A 12,016-nucleotide genomic window follows, 5' to 3' on the forward strand; every position below is an offset into this window, starting at 1 on the left:
TTATTTATCAACTCCCTCGATAAACTCCTAGATAGTCCAACAATGTAGCTGGATAAAATGCACAGAGTGAACAAGGAAATGCTGATTTGATATCATCAAAAGTTGTTAAAAAAATATTGATAATTTCCATCTTGGTCAGGACTACAGTTATTTAGTCCTTGGGTCTACCTCCTTGGAGAAGTCTTATTTGCTTCAATTCTATATAACATCTACTTTAAAGTTTTCTTTCAGATTTTCCTTATTAACCACAATAAGAGCTTGACAAAAATTGATAGAAGCTGTTGAGTTTCATTTTTTCAGAAGTATTTTTTTTAACTTGAGGAATCTTTCAGCAGTCCAGAAACCCTCCTTCCACCAAGTCAAGGCACCTTTGGAACATTTTGCCGACTTGTGACTTGTAGCTACAACTCACCATACACATACTATATTCAGGATAAGGGTTTGGTTTGATCATGGTTCCCTCCTTAATGCCATCTGTGAAAGTATCTGATCTAGTTCATTGGGATCTCCTCTGTAGAAGGAAAAAATCTTGTGACAAATCAGCAGCTCTTTACCCAGTGAAACAATGTCCAGAAGTGCTTGATGCGATGTTGGAGTTCATAAACTTTATTGCATTTAAATTTAAACAAAATAAAACAACTAAAGGATTAAACAAAAAAAGATTTTGTACTGATCACAAACGTTGCCAAAGACCAAATCAATTTTTTTTGGACAGTTAAATAAATATCTAAAGAGTAGCCAAAAAGTTACCTTACCCCTAAAATTAGAACTAAAAATTTGTAATGAGTTATAAATGAAAAATGCATTATAATAATGAATTATTTTATTTACTCACTTTATCCATAGTATTAATCTTAATGGCCTGCTTCATGCATTTCTGGTGTTATGTTACAAAAGGTGTCCCTCACAGCATCACATAAAATTTTTCATTTTTGGTGTAGTGACCTGCAGATAAATGTGCCTTGATACTCCATAATGAATTGTCTGGTGTGGTGAGATCAGGAATTCGTAGCGGTCAATATAACAGAGCTGGTGATGCTGGAGTACCGCATCCAATCCAACAGTCCTGGAAATCTTTCATTCAAAAATGTCCAGACAATAGAGCAAAATGTGCAGGTACTTCATTCATCCTGCTCCAACCATACTCGTTCCATGAGATCCTTCTCTTGAAGCTATGCTATTAACCATGCCCTGCAGCAATTAAATCCTCTGTATTAAATTTTCTTCTAGCTGGCACCTTATAACAGCTGCCGATGAATGAACAAAAAACACAAAAAGTGAACTTTTTGTAGTATATAAAAAAAATGCCATACTTGACTGAGACTAAAACCTGGAACCTTTGAATGAAAGGCAAGAGACCACCAACTAAGTTGGTAGTTAGTTACAAGGTAACTAATTATAGTTATGCAAAAATTTAGTTAATTTTTTAGAAATGCCTGTGAACAGGTTAACATTGTTTTCATTGATGATGTATGGCTGTTAATACTTTTAAAAATATGCAAAGGATTTATTCTCATAAATTTGGAGTTTTGATTGAAATTTTTGAAATAAGGATTTAAGTCACTGTTCAAATAAATTAAGTTTAACAGGATAGCTATAAGATTTATGTTTATTTACACTGTGGAATTGACTGAACCCAAAAAAATTATTTCTCCTAATTTAATTTTTCAACTTTCCTTATTAACTGTTATAATTCTTTGTTAATAATTATTATATAAATAACTTTCTTTTTTTTCTGTGTTTGGGTAAATTTCCCTACTGAATTTTATAAAATTTATAACCCATTTTATTTTTATTATTTTCCATTGAATTTTTAACTGATAATTTTGAAAGAAAAATATTACACATTATTTTCCTGTCATAATATTAATTTCATCAAAACTGAATTTAACATTGAAATTGTTACTAGACTATAATTATAAAGTAATCAAAACTTCTATATGTAATTAATGTTCAGTATTAATGCTTGAATCCTTTTAAATAATTAATAGTTTGTTGCTATGTACTAGCAATGAAAGGAACTATAGATGGTAAAAAATTAGGGCAGGTTAAAGATGAGAACATATAGAACAATTAATTGAAGACTTCGGCTATAAAATTGCTATTTTTTTGGATTTTAAAAAATCTAATAAAACTATCTTATTGTAATTTATTACATTTTTTTCTATTATCAGTTAGAATAAATACGAATTGTTATTAATTTAAAATTTTATGATTTTAATTTTTTTCATATTTTTGAATGATTACCATCAATATTTAATTGTATTTGTATTTAATTTTACTTTATAGTTTGTATTTCTGGTGTTTCCAGCGTTGCGAGGTTATTAGTTGATGTTTTCTCTACAGTCTTAGCCTTTATATATTTGATCATTTGTAAATTTTTACGTATTATTCTGTTTAGTTACTATTGCATTTAGTATCTCTTAGTTTTCTTTTTATTATTCATTTACTACAGAAAGTGAGTAAAGGAAAGATGTATGTTTGTGAAGGTATGTATCATTTGAAAATATTTGTTAGAGAAAATTTATTTTTCTAACATTTGATTAAAATTTAGTTGATATGTATAAACTGATTCCTCTTTTCAGTAAAACAGGTTATTTAGTAATTAATTTTTTTTTAAATTGACATTATGTAATGTGAACTTAATCTTTCATCATTAGTTTTTCAAATGTATTTAAAAAACTGGTAACTTTTTGTAATTTCTTGCATAAGAATAAAACTACAATAGTTTTTTAATAAAAAAAATCATACAGTTTTACTACAAAGTGGTACAGTAACAGTTATTTTGGAAGAGTGTTCATTCAATAAGTATAAAAATAGAGATTTTTGTTATTCTTATATAATGCTGCCAAAAATGTCTTCAGCTGCTAAAAAAATAATTTTTGTTATAGTTGAAGTGAATTTCACCGTTTGATTTTGTTTCCTTTAGTTGTTCATAGTAGTTAAAAAAAATTTACCTTTCTTTAAATTACTATTTTAATAAATTAATAATTTTGCCAAACCATTACAACTTTGTGAGAGGCTGTGGAACAACTGATGCCATGCATGCTGCACATCTGTTAATTGATAAACACTGCAAAAAAACAAGCCAATACGTATGGCATTCTTGGACCTTGAAAAGACATTTGATAAGGTACCACACAAGTTGACATGGCATGTTTTAAGATCTCATGGCATACCTGAGTTACACATGGTGAGTACAATTCTATGCAAATGTTACCAGCATTGTCTGCTGTGCTGCTGGTACATTGTCATCTTTTCCCATCAGTGTTGGTGTACATCAAGGATCTCTTGTCACTGTTGCTCTTCATCCTCTGCATGGATATAGTGACAGCAGATATTCAGACACCTCACCCATGGACACTTCTGTAAGCAGATGATATCATGGTGGCCAGTGATTCCTGCCATAACCTTGAACTGCAGGTACAGCAACGGGATTACACGTCTCAGCAATTTTGGCCTGTGACAGCACCAATAAGACTGAATACATGATAGGTTCATAACCATCAATTATCAGTTGCTTGACAAAGTCACCAAATTCAAGTATATGTGTCACCATATGATATCATTGATGACATCATATGGTGACACATTACAGGGTGCATGGATAAGAGTAAACACAGTATGGATGAAATGGCAGCAGGTTACCAGTGTTCTGTGTGATCATAGAATTCCAGTGTACATGAAATCAAAAGTTTACAAGACAGTTGTAAGACTGGTAGCACTGTAGTGAATGCTGGCCTACCATAAAAAATGGCATGAACAAATCTTCATTGCTCACTATGGAAATATGCATATGCTGTGTGTGGTCACTCTGACTCGACTTAACATGATTTGATCACATCTCAAGCATGCATGTGTGAAAGGCAACTCGTGTCATGCCAATACCTGAGAAAATGAGATGCATAATTGTGATGGTTTGGCCATGTTTTACTCAGCAACAACCAATCATTAGTCAAAATTGCATTCCATTTGAGTCCAGAAGGATAATGGTCACATAGACAACCTAAAAAGTATTGGCTAGATAGCATAAATGACGGGACATTTGCACTATCAATGTCTAGCTGGAGGATGCAGCAGACCAAACGAAATGGCAGGCAGATTATATATTAGCAGACTCCGCCCCTAGGTGGAAACCATGCTAAGGAAATGAAGAATAATTTACCCTCCTAACCTATATGATAAAAGTTGAAAACTGTTGCCTGCCTGATGAATCTTAAAAAAAAATTATAAAAGTTAATTTTAAATCGAATAAATAAGTAAAAAGTTTTTGAGAATTACTGTTTTTGGAATGGGTTATTGTCTTACTCCTGTAATAAGATTCGAAAACTGTTTCCTATCTATGTATGCCCAATTTATGAAAAAATATACATTTTTTTCTATTTACAATGTTTAATTTTGTTGGCATGTTTTAAATTCCAAAAAAAGTAAATTTTTCTTTCATATTTGAGTTTCACTCCGTTCAAGATATTCACTTTAACATCATGGTCAGTTTTTAAAAAAATTACTAAAAGCATCTCCCTTTTACACAAGCTACAGACCAAGTTTTATAAGAGCTTTTAACATTTTGTGAATGTAAAACTAGATAGACGAGTACTTACTTTTATGTATGTAGATTGAAACATAATTTTATAAACATTTAAGTGTGTTTGTTTTTGAACTCTGATAACCCCAAAATTGTGTGAAATAAAATGCAGGTGTTTTTTAACAATAATAATATTAACCTCACTCATTTAGATATTTATTGATTTAAAATCAGGTTTATCAGTATGTAGTGGAGGCACATACACAAGATCCTTTATAAAACCCCAAAGAAAAACATATGGGGTCAGGTTGGGTGACCTTGAAAGCCACTTCAAACAAGCTCCGTCACTGGATACATGCTGACCAATCCAGTAATTTGGGAAAATGTTCTTTTACTGATCCCATACAGAGTTGTGCTAGTGAGGAGGTGTATCATCTTGTTGCCAAATAGAATTCTCTAGTCCATCTTGCAGTTGAGCAAAGAGCAATATATGCAGAAAATTCAAATAAGCAATTCCTGTTGCTTTAGTGAAAAAGAATGACTTGTAAAATTGCCATCAGGATATTACAAAGAAAAAATTAATTCTGGGGAGTCCCTTTCACATTTTAAGAGTTAGTGAGGATTTTTTTACCCTCAGATATGGACATTATGTATGTTAACTTTTCCACTGAGATGAAATATTGAATCATCTCTTAACACAGTACGATGAACAAAATCATCATCTTCATGCTGCGACATTCCGAAGTCAGTATGCACAGCATAGTCTGTAGATTTCAAAGCCTGTAACAGCTGTAAACTGTATGGACACATTTGTAAGCATTTCCTTAAAATAGTCCTCACTATCAACACCAGCAAAGCTAGTTTGTAGCTGACCTTTGTAACAGATTTTTTAGGACTATTATGGAAAGACTCCCTGACATGTTCAGCATTTGTTTTAGATACTCTTAATCATCCCATAATCTTCCCTTTACCCAGTCATTTCAAATTGATTATGTTATTGATGAATGTTATTGTCACTTGGAGGATCACAATTAAACTTTCTATGCAACTCATGTTGAACTGGAATTACAGATTCACATTTAGTAAATGGCAAAACACAAAGGGCTTTTTGTTCAGGAGTCACCCACCATCTTTGCTAGTGGCACTGTCAAGTGGAAATAAAAGGTATTATATAATATATAATCTACAGCCATATGCACAACTAAAAACAGTCTTTTCTGCTTTTTGATTTTAACCCTAAACAGCACTGAACACCGTGTGCAAGAGATTAACTAAATGAAAGCCGGATATTTTTTTTTGTAAACTATATTAAATAAATAAATTTGTTATACATGTGCACATTATTATTACGTATATTTTTTGTGGTTAAGTTTGTAATAATTATATATTTATTAATTGCTGGGTATGCCATGAAGATAAAAGTGGTGGTCTCTCTTTTGTTTTTTGCTACTATTTGTATTTATGTAGTAATTCATACTGACAAACAAGGAAATTATATGCACATTGTTTTGTATTATTTGGAAATTTCATTCTATGAAAGAAGAATGTATTTAAGAATCTTTAAGTGGAGTAGTTAATATACAATAATTCTGTAACTACTCCATTTTAAAAACAACAGATAAATTTTATGTATAAATTAATATTTTCAGAATAAAATTTATTTCTAGCAAATTTTTTTGAACCACTGGATTTTAGCTACTGTTTGCCACTTATCAAACAAACAAATCTGATTCTCGTTTCATGATAACAAAACTATCCTATTTTGATATTCTTGCTGTTATATGTGAACATGTTATTAAATTTGATTGCTTTGAAATCAAATGAAATATATCTAAATTTTTTTGTCACTGGTTTAATATTTTTTTGGAGGTGTTTGTATTTGGTACTGAACAACAGTTTGTCCAGTTTATTTAAACTTTAGTATTAGTAAATAAATATACAGTTATTAATTTCATAATTTAATATTACTTACTTATTGGCTTTGTGTGTTTGCAAGGTTTTTTACAGACTTTTTGTTATGTTAGGTTCTTAAACACTATGTATTTTAGGTTGAATTGATTAAGGGAAATACCACAACTTTTCTACTATGAAAATTATTGTAGCATTGATAACAACAGATTAATATAATATAATGAGCTGTAGTGAGTATGAGTACTTAAAAACAATTGCAATATTTTGAGGTTACAGCCAGATAGAAAATCTTTGAATGTAAATGATATGCATATTTGTTGAGTTGCCACTGTGAAAAGGTTTACATGAAGAAAATAATTTTTTTGGTTTCCTAAATACTGTAAACTAAAGAAAATCGATTGAAAACAAATTATACCAAACTAATCATTAAGCAGCGTGTGCGTGAACAACTAATAGAGTGCATGTTTGGCTCTTGATACAGCATTCTAGTTCCTCATTACTATCAAATTATCATCTTTTAGTCAAATCATCAAATTTAATTAGATCATAAATTTCATCACATATTCTTTTCATGTCTTCATCTTCTGTTGAAGAGTGATATAAAAACTTAAACCTTGATGAAGGCTTAAGCTATGAATTAATTCCAACTATTTTTTTAATTTTAATAAGTAATACAAAATTATTATCAATTAAAACTTTAATAATAAAATATCATTTTATTCTTAATAATAAAATTATTCTTTCATTTGTTTCTTATTTTTACTTATGCGTTTCCATTCTGTGTTAATTACCCTATAAATACTATCAGTTATCACAAATACTGAAAACACTACTACTGGTGATGTATGGATGTGATTGCTGAATTAATAGAAACAAAGGAGAATGTAAGAAGGTTAATAATATATACATAAAGTTGTGCACAAGGTTTATTGACAAGTAAGGATGACAGCATCGGTTGATGAATGAAGAAAAGATAGAGAACTGGAAAACTTGCATTGGTCACCCTAAAATAATAGGTGCTGCAAGAGGAACAAGGATGAGATTTGGTTAGATTTAAAGAGAACCATCATATTCAATGTGAATTGTGAAGAAAAAGGAAGATCCCAGCCAGAATCAGATGAATAGATAACAGAGGAATCTTAAGAGATGTTTGGATAATGAAGGTGGAGGATCAGTTGGTTTGGAGGAATCTTGTTATTGAAACCGTGATCTGTCAAATTTGTTGTGACCAAGCTAAGTTAATATCCTACAACCTTCTAACTGAAGATCTTGTTCATTTATCCATTACATCTCATTAATTCGCACTTTAAATTATCTAGCTTACCATTTCCATTTAAAATTTCATATTCCAACTGAAGAATGTTTGTTTGTTATATTTATATTGAGTAAATTCATCTAGAGATTTGATCAGGAGATTCTGTTACCTTTAAAATACAAGTATTTACATCATATGTATATGTGTGTAAGGAGTAAATAATAAATGAATATATATATATTTTATGTATGTACACAAATGAATTCTCATATTGATTCTTAAAAAGAATGAGAAATATTTCCTTGGAAAATATAGTCTTAGTTATTAAGTGCTTTTAGCCATGTAGTTCAAAAAGCTTGAAATCTTAAAGATTATTCAGGCTATATCAGTTATAAATTAGTTGAGCCTAAAAAACTACTGAAAACACAGTTATCACCATTTAGGGATTGTTCTGTTTTCTAGTCTCTTCACAAATATACATTTTTTATAGTGCTTTGCAAAGTGAAGTAAGATTTCCTCTTAAGTATTTTAACCGTAGGCTTTTTGGGTACTTTTGAAAATCAAAACTAATCTACCTAGCTATGTCTCTAATGAGGTCCAGATTCTTCCTAACCAATTCAAAAATATTCATACTTTCCAAAAGACCGATCCCAAATATTTGGAAACTTTTTCAACAACTTTACATTGAAAGATGATGATTTTTATATTCTCAAGAGACTGAGACTGGTACTTATTGTAATAGGATCTCTAATATAGCTATCCACTTCTCAAAGCATGCAAGTTTCTGTTTAAGAAGCATGACTTCATTTTCAGACAGGTAGTAAATGCTTGTTGCATAGAATTAGTATCTTTTTGATGTATTTAGTTGTACTTTCCCCTGTTAAAAATCACCCCACCTCTCCACAGATACTGCCACTGCCTATACACAACTGTCCATTTGGATCATACTTTATCACTCATAAAAGGGAAAAATCATACTGATTGTTCATTTTGTAGCTGGGCTCCCAATCTATAGGACACGCAGAAATTATGAAGGTTTTATCTTAATAAAACCTAAGATAAAACTGGAAACTGTACCTATAAATAATAGGCAAGGTAGGTGGTATTAACCTACCTTACCCACCTTACTTTTTGTTAAGGTATTTACCTTAACAAAAAGTAAATACCTTGTGAAAAATTGAATTCTGAAAAAATAAAAATTTCACCAAAAAATAAATTCCCTGTAAAACAAAATCTCACCTTGTGAAAAAATAAAATTTCACAAAGAATTTAGAGTTGGATGTAGATGTAGTTGCATCTAGTTATAGTATTACTTTTACATTATTAATTTTTTTGTTTCACTGAAACAGTTGGATTAAAGTAATTGAAATAGGGCCACTTTATCTCCCAGGTGCTTTATTATTGCCTTCTAATAGAAATTAAAATTCAATATAATACCCTTATAAATTATCAGATAAAACTGTTGGACAATGATAAAAAAAAATTCATTCATATAAAACCTACCAAAAAAATATAAATCAGGTAATTATGACAAAACACTGAATAGCTGGCTTACCATCTACTAAAATTTATTAAAAAGAATTTAATAAATTCTTAGTCATTAGATATTGATAAAATTTTTATTTCTAATAATATTACTGCACTTGACTTGATTTCTTTCAATACTATTTCGTTACTTGATTTCCAAGCAATGTCTCCGACTGCTATTTCAGAGTTATCTTATTTTAAGATTATATGTACGTTACTGATTATTTTTTTTCGGAACTACTTAGGGGTTTTCCGGTTTATGGTTCACGACAGTCACTCATTGTTTAACACCTGATGTGTTTAACACTAGGCACAAAAGCAAAGGGTAAATTAAAATTAATGAAAATAACACTGAAAAAACTGTTGTAAAAATTAAGTGTATTAATTAGGTATTACTCTGTTTCGTATACCGTACAGAGTAATATGATAACAGAGACTGAAATACCTTCTTTCGCTTAACTGAATAATGATGTGAAGCATTATAAATGATGTTATAGTTATTAAACATCATAACGAAGACTTGACTAACTTGGACATAAATTGCTTATCATCGACATGCCACGGCGCCAGACAAGTGAAAGTTTATACTACATTTTTATACGCATAAAACAATAATTACCGTGAGAGTGACAGAATGACTCGGTTTAAAATACTGAGATATTAACTAATACATACTGAATTCATATTTAACTTATATCGGCTGTACAGATTCGTGAGACAAGGTTTAGTAATATCGTACAGTATGTATACGTACACATAAACAGAAGATGGGATTATCGCATTAGTAATTATGCTTTTGAACAATTACGAAAAACACGATGGTTAAAGTCATTAGATTTGACAGCTTTCTCTCCTTATGTAATCTGATTTTATCCATGTTTATGAATAGATATTAATACCATTATCCAGTGACGGTTCGAGTATAGGCACTGTGGACTGCAGGACCCCCTGATGATACGAGGGTAGGTCCAAAAATAAGATTCCCATCAATTTTACAAATAGACAACATTGTTTATTCTATAGAAATTTACATCGTTGGAAAGAAGAAACTTTGTTCTATTTTTTCTACATAATTGCAATTTCTTTCTACAAATTTTTGTATACGGTGCTCCAATTTCTGCATCCCAATGTTGTAGAACTCCGCCGCCAACCCGTTGAGGAAGCGTTTAATCTCTTTTTTGACTTCATCGTCGCTCTGGAAACGTTGGACATTCAAGTGTTCCTTTAACTTAGGGAACAAGTGATAATCACTAGTCGCGAGGTCCGGACTGTAAGTTGGGTGGGCATGACAGTCCATCCAAAGTGTGTCTAAAGTTCCTGGGTTTGACGGGAGACGTGAGGTCGGGCATTGTCGTGAAGCAGCGTTATACCGGCTGTCAGTCGTCCTCGCCAGCGGTTGTGGATAGCTCGCCTGAGTTTTCTTAGTGTTGCACAATAACTGTCTGAGTTGATTGTTGTCTCAGGCTCCATGAAATCGATCAGCAGTATCCCCTTACGATCCCAAAAAACACTGGCCATGACTTTGCCAGCAGAAGGAGTTTGTTTGAACTTCTTTGCGACTGGTGACGCCACTGTTTGGATTTTTGTTTCGTTTCGGGAGTAAAATGAAACACCCACGTTACGTCTCCCGTAACAATGGAGTCCAACAATCCTTCTTCTTGACACTTTTGAAGAAACTGGCGAGCACAGTCAAGGCGTTTCTCCTTGTGTTCTGATGTCAATAGCCGCGGAACCCATCGAGCACAACATTTGTGATACCCCAATTTTTCAATCAAAGCTCTTTCCACTGTACCGTAAGAACTTCCAGGAATCCGAGCAACAAGTTCACGGACGGTGATCCTCTTGTTTTGAAGCACTTCACGTTGGACCATCTCGATAACCGCCCCCAAAACTGACGGTCTTCCGCTCCGTTCTTCATCGTGGACTTCCTTCCGACCGGCATTAAACTCCCTGCACCACTTTCGGACGTTTTGAACGGACATACACTTGTCGCCATATACCTCTGTTAACTGTCGATGAATATCCACGGGTAGAGTCCCTTTGGCGTGCAAAAAGCGAATTACGGAAAGAATCTCGCACTTGGCGGGATCAACAAGTGGAAGTTCCATCTCGGACGGCTGCTGAGCCAAGACAGTGGCGAAGCGCGGCCGGGCGGAATCGAGAGTGGAGGAACAGCCGCGCACAATGGTGTTGCCAGATTTCGTCTCGCATCTTCCCGTGTGGCTGGAGCTCTTTGGAACCTTATTTCTGGATCGATCCTCGTATTATCGATATCATTTAATATAATGAGAATATAATATATTCTTTCTTTAAACTATATTCCTTAAGCGTAATGTAAGTGGCCATCTCCCAGTTTATGAAAAATATACAAAAATCATTGTATTTAAGTGCGCTTCACAGTTCCAGCGGCTTGGTGTTTGGCTGTTGTGTGCATGCACACGTAGGAAGCTGGCAGGGTGAGAGAGTACTGTCGCTTCCGCAGTGCCCACCCTGGCATGCTGTGTAAGGTAGTTTATTTTTTACTCCACGTGTGTTGTGCTTAAACTACATACCATATTGTTGAATGTGACAATGTGTAGAATTAGATTATTATCCTGCTTCCAGCTATTCTATTTGATTAATTTTTTCGGTTCTTTTATTTTACAGAAAACGTTAACCTTTTGTACATGTTTGTTTCCTTTTACACAATTTTAAAACAAATGCAAAATTTTTCTGGAGCAGCACCCCCACTAATTTTAACTTCGAGCCGCTACTGTCATTATTTCTGTTGACAAATAGATTGTTTTTAGATACTGCAA

This window comes from Lycorma delicatula, chromosome 6 (genome assembly GCF_047948215.1).
Source record: "Lycorma delicatula isolate Av1 chromosome 6, ASM4794821v1, whole genome shotgun sequence".
Classification (NCBI taxonomy): Eukaryota; Metazoa; Arthropoda; class Insecta; order Hemiptera; family Fulgoridae; genus Lycorma; species Lycorma delicatula.